Below are 11,920 nucleotides of genomic sequence, written 5' to 3'. Positions count from 1 at the left end.
TCAATGTTTTTCATGGTATTTTTCTGCCACTGACATTCATTCTTCTATCTCTTGTATTCTGTTCATGATTCCTGCGTCTATGACTCCTGATATCTTTCCTGGATTTTCTATCTCCAGAATTGCCTTCCTCTGTAATTTCTTCATTGTTTCTATTTCTATTTTTAAATTCTAGATGGTTTTGTTCAATTTGGAGGAAATTCAGGAACAAAGACTAGAGCAGGGTGTGAAGAAAATGTCATCCAGAGACCGCCCCTTTTGGGGATCCATCTCATATGCTGTCACCAAACCCAGACACTATTGCTGCTGCCAAGAAGTTCTTGCTGCCAGGAGCCAGATGAAAATGTCTCTTGAGAGGCTTTGCCAGAAAATTACTGATACAGATGAGGATGGTTGAAGCTACCAATTGGACTGAACAAGGGGACCCCAATGGAAGAGTTAAAGAAAAGACTGAAGGAGCTGAAGGGGTTAGCAATCCCATAGGAAGAACAATTATATCAACAAGCCAGACCTCACCAAAGCTCCCAGGGATTAAACCACCAACCAATGAGTACACGTGGAGGGACCCATGACTCCAGCCACATATGTAGCAGAGAAATGCATTTTCTAGCATCAATAGGAAGAAAAGCCCTTAGTCCTGTGAAAACTTGTTTCCCAAATGTAGGGGAATGCCAGTGTGTTGAGGCAGGTGTGGGTGGGTAAGAGTGGGAGCATCCTCACAGAAAAAAGGAGAGGGGGGTACAGGAGAGGTGGTAAAGTATATAACATCTGAAATGTAAATACATAACATATCCAAGTAAAATAAAATTTAAAAAAATACGAAAACCTTAACAAAACAAAAATTTTCCTCTTAATAAATGTAAAATGCCAAATTATTTTGTTCTACCCATTAGATATCTATTAATATTCATGTAAGAAATGTCAGGATTATTATCAATGCTTTGAGCTATAAAAAATTAAGCCAATCATCCAAATATTCATATGAAGTTATAATAATAACAGGATTTACTACAATGAACTGAGGAGATAAGACTTACAGTCTTGGGGTTGGGGATTTAGCTCAGTGGTAGAGTGCTTGACTAGCAAGCACAAGGCCCTGGGTTCGGTCCTCAGCTCCGAAAAAAAGAAAAAAAAACTTACAGTCTTTCAAATCATACTAGTAATTCTTTCTTCATTTTGTTAAACATCAGTCACATAAAATTCTCCACTGATAGGAGGCTGCCCCAGTCCACTAACTAATAGAAAAGTTAGTCTATAGCATATGGTTCTTTTAAATAGATACTCAATGTGAGAAATTGACAAGTAGATTTTATAAATAGAGGTATAATTTGAAACTATCTTCAGCTCTTGGATTCTGTTGCTCCTTTGATATTTTAAACCACTTCAGTAATCTAAATTATTACTGAATTGTCCATAATGTTAACTTTTAATATTGTAGTTGAGCTACTTCATGTGTTTTATAACCAATGTCTTATTTATTAACTGATCTGAGCAAATATTCAGGTTTATCTGACAATAATGGTAATTCCAGTCTGGATCTGCCCTCACAGCAGCTCTACACTATAATATTACAATAACTAGACACTACAATAGAAGACATGAATCTTTATGAAATATGAATACAGCTGGTGACATAGAGTAAATATCAATAAATACAATTGGCTTTTAATACTTGGAATACAATACAATCATATTCTCAATAACTTCATATAATTGGGAATAACATGTAATGTGTGTTTTTTTTTATTGAGAGCAAGGAAGTCTGCAGACTTTAGAATTTCTATGAGTAAGAGGACTGGTGAAAGGGATAGAGTGATATGATACATGTGTGGGTAAATATTATTAAATTGACTGGATCTAAAATCCTAGTAGTCAAACTTCTATGCCTTCACAAATGCAAGTTCTTGGCTTAGGTTAATTCAGGCAGGAATTCTAGCCCACCGCAGGTGGTATCACCCCATTTGTTGCAATCCTAGAAGGACTAAAAGGAGTTGACCATCTTTTATTCTTTTATTCTTGACCAGATTTCATTCTTTTCTGCCTTTTGACAAGTGCAATGTGATCTGTGACATTTGTTCTTTCTTCTTTTCTTTCCTGCCATGGAGGAATATCTTATTAAAATGAAGCACAATAAACACTTCCTTTCCTTAGGTGGATTTTGCTACAATAACAAGAAAGTAACTAAGAACACATTCAACATCAGAGAGAAAGAATACAATTAAGCGCCCAAATGTGGCAGGTCTCCAAGCATCACCTCATAGAAGATGGTTCCAAGGAAATGCAAGCAGTGACAGGCACATGGCTTCTCAAGGCAAGCTGTGAAAGGACAAGCAGTGGCAGGGCAAGAAAACATAAAAAGAAAAATTAAAACCTAAAGATCAGAGTCCTAGATGCAACGGAATGGTAGTGCAGGTAATTAGTATGTGAATGACCCTGACTTTCATCCCAGACTGAAGAAGGTTAAACATCTCACATAAACCAAAACTGAACATGGTTGGCTCACATTTTTTCCTACTTTTCTCATGATAACTTTTAGCTTAACCTTAGAAGAGTCTGTGTGTGTGTGTGTGTGTGTTTTAAACAATTATATAATTTATAACTTATAATATATAATTATTATACATAGTGTATAATTATACATTATAACTGTTAGCAAAAGCTAGGAGTATATAATTCTTGATACAACTCTAAACAAAAACACTAAGAAAGTAACCAAACTTTTAAAATTGAATATGTGTTCTGATAAATGTTCTGTTCCCTGAATCAATAAGCCAGCAGAAAAGTATAGTACATGGATGGTCTCAACTGGGTTAGTTGTTTTTGGTTTTATAATTCATTGCGTCAAAAATATAAAACTAAATAAAAGAATACTACAGAAAATTCAATCCAATGAGAAAAATGTGAATAAAGGTGCAAGAAATAAATTCTGGATTATAAAATGCTTGCAGAGATATAGATTAGAAAAAAATATTAACAAATGCCACTTAGAACGGTAAGGGGAAACTGAAAGATTGTATTGAGATATTTTTAGAAATTCTTGTTTATATATAAAGTTTATGAAATGGAATAGAGACCAGAAAAATGATGGCCTTTGGAAAATTAGAGTCCTAAAAAAGGACAAAAGCAATATATAATACGGTAAGCTGAATAAATAATAAACTTAGGTAAACATTAAGAAAGTCTAAATTGCACAGGGAAAATTACCAAAAATGCATGCCTGAAAAATATGCTAATAAACCTTCACTTCCTTAAAGGGGGGTGGAATACAGACTAGAGTCTGTAAACATACTAATTGGTTTAGCTTTAATTGGAAGAATATTAGTTTTACAGAAGGCTCTTTGGGACGAGTCCACAAGCAGAGCAACAGAGAGAGAATCGGTGTTTCCCAAAGATTTAACACTGCAAAAATTAATCAAGGTTTTTATATTTTGAGGTATCTTTACTGGATACAATCTGTAGTACTACAGTAAAATTATTTCATTTGTGACAAACTTGGGGCATATTGAACCTGAAGTCAATTAATCTAGTCAGATGGGTGAACTCAGCCATGACATACCACAGGCATCTTGGTAAATGGCTAGCTGGTCTTTATCCAATGTATGGTAATGTCAGTAAGGAATAAATAGGCACAAAGAAATTGAGCAAGAGTACAATGCACAAACCCTGTGTGTCTTGACATTGTAGAATGAATAGAATAAGAAATTGATAAAACTATATATGGAAAATATAATTGGTTAGTACTTAAGTTTCAGTGTATTATACATTTTTAGTTTAATATTTTTAAAAAAAATCATACATGTATACTGTATTTATATCATTTCTAACCATTCCTCTAACCACACCACGTCTTTCCATGCCCTCTATACTCTCTCTAATTCAAAAATGTACTACAATTGTTATTTTTACACACACACACACACACACACACACATCTACAAATGTATATGTGTATACACATATGCATATATTGTGTGGGTGGATGTTACCTATCTATATTGACATGTGACCTAGTATTTCCATTGTTGAAATTCATAGATAAAGCTTTCCTGTCATATATAGAAGATGCTACCTTGTGGCATATGCTCTGACCCTCTAGTTCCTGTCATCTTTCCACCCTTATTTCAAGATGTAGGGCCCTTAAGTGTAAGAAATTTGTTGTAGAGATGGTTCATTACCCCACAGTTAGTTGTTTTATGTAAGTTGTAAATTAATTTCTATAATAATTTCTCTATGTTGAAAATATAAAATAAAACAAAATAAAAATAAAACATCTCTATTCATACCTGAGCCACAGTTACCTATGAGTATAAAATAAATATTTTAAATGAAGCTAGAAGTATTAATTTAGGAACATGACAGCAGTGAGTTCTCTACTAAAAACCATGACTTCATTAGCCTTGTGTTATTGGCTAGTTTTACATTGCCATTATGAATTCCCTCCTATTGAAATTACCTCAAGCCCAATTGAACAACCATTGGTTAACCCTAATGTAAAAGTTTATGATCTTATCCTCTGGGATATCTTGTCCTAATGGTCATTGTTGTCGTTCATAGACTTTGTAGCTACATAGGTCTGTTGATTGAATCCCACCTCCTTGGCAGTATTCATACCAACTTTGGATATTATAATAGCTGGTTATTCAGCAGAAACATTCCAGATCAGTCCCGTTCCAGCTGGATCCCTTCACGTCTTGTTTCTGAATTGTGTGGTATCTTTATCTAGAGGTTTTTACCTGCTTGTTCTGATAAGCAAGCAAAAGTAATGATAATATTGTACGTTGCTTAGGGAAGGAACCCTTCACTTCCCCTGACCAACAACTCGAAGGGAGGCTTTGCAAAGCCCACTGCTGGAGTTATGTTACATGGTCTGGTATGACTTCTAGAACTCTTACCTGCCTACAATTGTCCCTTTCTCTGGGTGCCCAAATGTAGACTAATGCAATTTGTAACATTATCATCTTTTACAAACAACAACAATAACAAAAAATTCCAACTGGACCAAAGAACTCAGTGTAAACCTTGAAACACTGAATAATTGAATAAAATACAAGTGGTACAGTGAGAAACATAGCTACAGGAAAGACGATTCTGAATGTGACTCCATTCTCTTAGTAAAGGCCTCAAGTAATCATTGGGACCTAATAAAACTAAATAGCCTCTATGCAGTGATAAAAATTGTTCATCAAGAAAACCTCACAAAGAAAAAAAACAAAAATTAGGACAGAATCTTTTCCAACTATTTGTCTGATAAAGGACTAATATCCTAAGTACTAATAGTACTAAGAACAACAACAAAAAGAAAAAAGAAAAAAATGAAACAAAATGACTGCATTAAAAAATAGACTATAATGAGACTGGAGAGATGGCTCAGTGGTTAACAGCACTGACTGCTCTTCCAGAGGTCCTGAGTTCAATTCCCAGCAACCACATGGTGACTCACAACCATCTGTAATGGGACCAGATGTTCTCTTCTGGTGTGTCTGAAGACAGGTACAGTGTACTCGTATACATAAAATAAATATATCTTTTAAAACATAGACTATTGATTAGCACAGAGTTTTGAAAAGGAAAATAAAAGAGGTTGAGAAGTATATTGTTTAAGACCCTTAAAATTATGAAAATACAAACTAAAAATAGTTTGAGATATTATCTACCTTAATCACTATGGCCCAGACAAAGAACCAACTGTCCATGAATTTTGACTGCATGCGGGGTAAGGAGAGCCCTCTGTGTAACCGTAAAGTAGTACAGAACAATGAATGTGCTTTTTCTCTTATTTATGTTCCCTAGCTCCAAGTTTTAAATTTGAGTATGAAACATGGAGTATTATATGCTTCACAACTTGGGGTATATGCTTAAGGGTTACTTAAGAGAAAAAGAATAAAAATACTGGAACAGGTATAAATACAGACTAAATTTAGGACAGAGTAGAACAGATTACAAAGTTTTCATGAAATAGTCATGGTTGACAAAGTGTTTTTATAAATGTGATATGTGTTACAGACACCTTATTGCAGAGTATTTGTTAGACTTGACGCTAAACGTTACAAATAGCAATAAATGTAATTCGATAAAATATCTCCTTTCACTACTTTTCACCCACATTATTTTAGAAGTTCTACCAAGAGGAAAACAAAACAAACAAACAACAATACAAAGACAAAAATTCACAAGAGAATAATTAAAGCAATTAAAAAATTATTTTGTTGTTTACAACAAAACAATTGCTGCTGGACAAATGTAAGGAAGTAAAATTGCTTTAATTTGTGGATTTGATGAGTATTTATGGAGAACATACTAAATAATATTTTTCATTTTTTCTAATTTAATAATCATTATATTAAATTATAATTACATCATTTTTCCTTTACCTTTGATCTCCCTAACCCATTCTATGTATGTTATCTCCTTATTCTCTCTCAAACTCATGGCTCCTTCTTTACTTCTTGTTACTTAATGTGGAAGAGAAGGTAGAAAGAATGTAAAAGTCAAACTCTCAAGATACTCCACTGTAAAATTGCATTTTCTAGGCCTCATTTAAAAAGCACACTGGAGCTTATAAGTATAGTGGGTACCAAGATTCAAAGCCACACACAAAAATCTGTGGTTTCCTATGCACCATTAAAAATAAATATAATTCAAAATGCCACATATCAGTTTTTGAACATCAGCTGACATCTTTCAAATGCACATAGAATATGCACAGAAAATGTGTTAAATATTGCTGAAAAAACTGGAATGGCATAAGTGACTAGCAAGACAATATTTACTATTAAATGAAAAAATATAAAATTTAAAGATACCTCCTCTTTCCCACTTATAGATTCAGGTCAATTCAGAGCTGAATTCCAGCAAAATATTGATATATTTCTTCCATATTTTACAAGGAAAGGTAATACTAGTCAAGAGAATTTGTTCTTTCACAGCTGAAGATCTAAGGACCTGAATATGGCAGGCCAATGCTGGGATTCAAAGACCTGTCTCTAGTCCCAATATTCTATGTTTGTATCTCTCTGGATTCCATAAAAAGAGAGGTTATTTTAATCTATAACTCCAGATGTTCATATTGGTAAAAACATGCCATTAATATCTCTGAAAAACCTAACTGGTTTTGAAAATTACCTTGGAAACTCGATTAAAATTCCTCACCATGGATGCATGCTTTGCACCTTTAAGGAGACTGGTATTTAACCGTTTATGTAGTTTGCTCTGGAACTCCATTTTTACCTATTGAACAATGACAGATTTTCCAGTGCATGGTGACGAGCAGGCTGAGTGTGCAGGACTCACTGCATCACATTGCTCTGATAGTCTGTACACATCAAGGTGATGTACGGTTGGAGAATCACTGTCCTCTTCCTGCTGAGTGTAATGGTCTGAGAATTGCTGCTGACACCCTTAGAATTCCGTCACTGCTGAGATAGTTTATCCACGGCTGAGTGTTGTTTGATAGCTCAATGGTATCACCAAGGAAGAAAAGGACACCATGTTTTCTTAAAGCATAGAAACTATGTAAAAATTCAGAGCATATTTTGTTGGGCTATAATCATGGAAGGAAGGCCTATTTAGAATACATGGATGATAAGAGTAGAACAAGGTAACAATTAGCTTTTTATAAAATTTTTATAAATCATAGTTACTAAAGAAAATGCATTATAAAGTAGAAATTGTGGCAATACTAAACGTACTTTGGGGAAATGTTAAAACAAAACACACAAAAAATCAGTAATTTAGTTTGCAAATCATCAAAAATATCCAAGAAATGAATTCCCTTTTTGTCTAATCCTATACATGAATTCATTGGTCAAAACAAGTGTAGGCACTCACTGTTCTGATATTACCAGCCATTATCATGGTTACATGGAAGATTTTTTAAAAAAATAAATGTATGTGTATTGCATTATATATAATGCATAATATAAACTATAATCAGTATATACTTAAATGTATGATTTAGTGGACTTCATCATGACTCTTACATTGTTCATAAGCATGGTTTTGATTTACATTATGACCATTATCAGACCTTGTTTAAATCACTCATAAATTAGCAGATACAATTATTATACTGAGAAGCCTGTATTCATTTGTGCTTTTAAGTAGCTCCCTAGGATGCACTGAAGCACTCTAATATCAATAACCAGCATCTTAGCACACAGCAGTATATCCAAGGAGTACTGAAAAAGGAATTTACGGTTCATTATTCAGTGTCCAATATGAAGAAAGCCTGTTCCCTTGATTCAACCACATGTCTCTACTGCCATTTTCTTCATTTTCCACTGCATATTGATAAATGTATCTAGTAGTAATAGCTAAAAAATAAAAATGAAACAAAAATTTCTTAAGTTTATAAACTGTGGTTTTGGTAAATGTAAAATTAATTTTTAAAGCTTAAATACCACTTCCTAACTCAACCATTGGTGTCAGGTGGTGTAGTGATACAAAAAATTCCTAGTATGCAGACAGAACCCTGCATCCCTAGCCATTTCATGGATATGTTTTGTCTTCTGTACACAGTTATAAGATCAATAAATTAAAACTGAAGACACATAAATCAGTGTATATATGCTTACATACTAGCATAATTACTATAAGATTAAATATTTAAACAAGTATATATGGGCAGGTACAGTTGAAATATCAAGCTACCAGGGTGTTCCTGTCCTTAAACATGGTTCCATATTGATATGTGTGGCTCAGGTTACCACTGAGGACCATGCAAATGTCCTCGGTGTGTTAGGTATGGGTTCTAATTCCTTGTTTTAATTTGACTCCCCAAATCACATGGGAATCTCCATGTCTAGACAATGAGAGTCCCTCTCTCCAATTGGATTTTCAATGATCAATAAATAGCCAGTAGCTAATGGTTTGAAATTGAGACAGAGATAGGATTTTTAGGATTCCCGGGCAAGAAACAAAAAACTATTAAATTAATCCAATCTATACCTTTATGATTTCCAGTTACTGGGCCAAGGACATGCTAGTTTGAAAGAGAGGTGCTCTTTTTGTGTTTACAGGAAAGGAGAAAAAGCTTTGGATGAAATTTGATGTGGATCAAATTTGACAGGGGAGAATCCCCGGAAAATCTTGGCTACAGAAAAGGAAAACTAAAAAAAAAAAATCAAACAGGACTTGATTTTCTGGTTCCTAAATATGGGAATAGCACTGTAACTGGCTTAGACATCAAAATCTCTCTAGCCAAAACTTCAGCTAAAATTAGACAATAAATCTTCTTGGTTGTGGAACTCTTAAGTTTCATCGTGCCATCCTTCACATAACCTTGCTCCATGAGTTTATGAATAACACAAATTGGCCTTTTTTATTCTTATCTTTATTTTTGCTTTTTTGGGGGAGGATGCAGGAAGGTTACAAGTGTCAGGGAGCAGACATGAAAGAACTGGAAAGTAAATTGATAAGGATCCATGATGTGAAATTTCCACAGAATCAATAAAAATGTGATGTTATCAACAAAATTTATATGAGGAATTTAATCATTAATCATTTCCATAGATCAATAGTTTATTATATTTTCTTTGTTTACTTTTTTGGCTCAAGACCTATAAAATTCCAATAGCCCCTCAACAAGGGGTCAGATTTAAGTGCACCTCTCTCTCTCCATGCTGGAGTTTCGTCTGGCTTCACAGATCTGGTTCATGCTACCACAGTCTCTATGAATTCATAGGTGAATTTGTTGAATTGTGTTTAGACAATGCTGTCTCTTTACAGCTGTCCACCAGCCTTGCTTCTTAAAATCTTTCTGTTTCCTCTTCTGAAATGATGTCTGGATGTTGTGTGGAGGGATATAATATAAAAATTCCATTAAGTGCAGAACACTCTGGAGTCTCATTCTCTGTGCCTTGACCAGTTCTGGGTCTCCGTGTTAATTGTCATATATTGTGATAATTTGTTTCTTTGATGAGGACTTAAAGATGAACTATTTTATGATATAACAATAAGTATTCTAAAATAATATTGATATTATGCCCATTTAGTAAGTGATTATTTTCAGTTCTGCCTTCCACTCTATGAGCTATCTAACCCCAGGTTCTTGGTTGCAATAATGGTGCTAACGGTAAGTTCCATCTTCTGGAGAGCGCCTTCCATTCATTCAGTCAGAGAACAGTTGATTATTCCTGTGACATTAGTGCAAATGATTGCATCAGTGGATCTATCCTGACAGGGTAGTTATTGTAACTCACAGGGTTCACAGCTGCATGAGGCTGATGTTTGCTCTGGTCCGTTGAAAGAATGCACATTTTCATTTTCCTGGTTGATAAGCATGTTGACTACCTAAAGAAATATTTCCCAGCCATTTTTATTTCATCCTTTGAGACACATCTTCTGATGTATCAGGAACTTCATAAATCTTCAGGTGTGCCAACTTCACATAATAATTGATTGTTCAGGCATGGGAGGAGCACAGAATCATCAATTTTATGTGTTTACTAATGATGGCCCTTAAACATCGCTAGCTTATCTTAGCAACTAAGACATTTTATGCTAATTATATTAAAATACTCATATAGTAAATGTTTCAAAATGTTTACCAGCAATGGGCATTCACTAATTGACGCAAAATGGTCATTGTTTCTAAGATGTACAACCCAATTTTGTTCTTTAGTAACCAAAAACTATCTATAGGCTATTCCTAAATAGATGAACAGCATGTTTTGTATAAATATTTCAATGTTTTGTATCTTCAAATTATCCCTGTATTTAGTAATTTAAGTGATGAAATTATTTACTCAGCATCTCTGAGGATAAAGTGAAATAATGTATGCTTTCTCAATCCAAGTTAAAGCTCAATAAAATTTAGCAGTTATGAAAGTTATGTGCCACATTATTCTGAAGAATAGGTAATGTTCTTGAAAATATAAGAGGATTATAAAGTAAGAGAGTAAAGAAATACATAGAGGTATTTATCTTATTAGAAAGGCAATGGTTTGAGACTGTGTCAATAGATAATTTCCAATACATTAGAGGTGAGAATCTATGACAAGCAAGAGAGAAACAATGTTCATTTCTGTAGTAGGGATCATAGGAATGGTAGCATGAATAGAGTGAAATTTCATTTAGACTTTGAAGCATCAATAATCCATAAACACACAGGGCATTCTGTACGTAGGAGATCTTCAGAAAGGGATTGGAAGCATCGAAGCACACACTGTACATGGTTGAGAGAGTTTTTCTATTTTGCTTTATCAGGGGAGTAGTAAGAAATAAAATTGAAATGTTGCATGAGTCTGAAAAACTAGCAAGTTAAGTCTTTGCTTATTTTGATGGCTTTTCCACACAGGTGCTTCTAACACAGAGAAAGCAGAGAACTCTTATTTCCAGCTTCAGAAGCAGTCCCAGAGGTGGTAATGGAGATGTCAATATCCTGCCATTTCAAAATGAAATGAGTTCATTGAGTCTAGGAAAGAAGTCTCTATTAATCACAGATAAATATTCAACCCAGAATGTCACAGGAGCCTAACAAGACTATAATACCGGCAGTATTGAACAAATGTAGTCTTTTCTCATAACAGCAACTCCACCTCTTTATAAAGGGAACACTAAGAAAATGACATCATTCAGAACTGCACAGGGTAAGCACACAACCTTTCATTATTAAACTCATGAGTTAAAATAGAGGATCACAGAGTCCTGCTTTCATTCCAGCATAGATGTTCTCCTCCCCAGGGTTGTGATTCCTAACTACATTAAAAATTAATAATTATAATTTCTTAAGTCCTTGCAATTTGTCATAAAATAAGACGTACACTAACTGGCAAAAAAATTCAATTATTTTTGGCTTTAGACTAACAGTAAAATATACCATAGCTCCCTTTACCTATGGTGAGTATTTCCCAAGCTCTTCAGTGAATGTTCAGAATACAAAGTATGATTGGATCTTATATCTCTACCTGTAGATGCATAGATA

Source organism: Rattus norvegicus, chromosome 3, assembly GCF_021556685.1.
Source record: "Rattus norvegicus strain SHRSP/BbbUtx chromosome 3, alternate assembly SHRSP_T2T, whole genome shotgun sequence".
Lineage (NCBI taxonomy): Eukaryota > Metazoa > Chordata > Mammalia > Rodentia > Muridae > Rattus > Rattus norvegicus.
The sequence above is the reverse complement of the archived record's forward strand: the minus strand, read 5'-3'. Positions refer to the sequence as shown.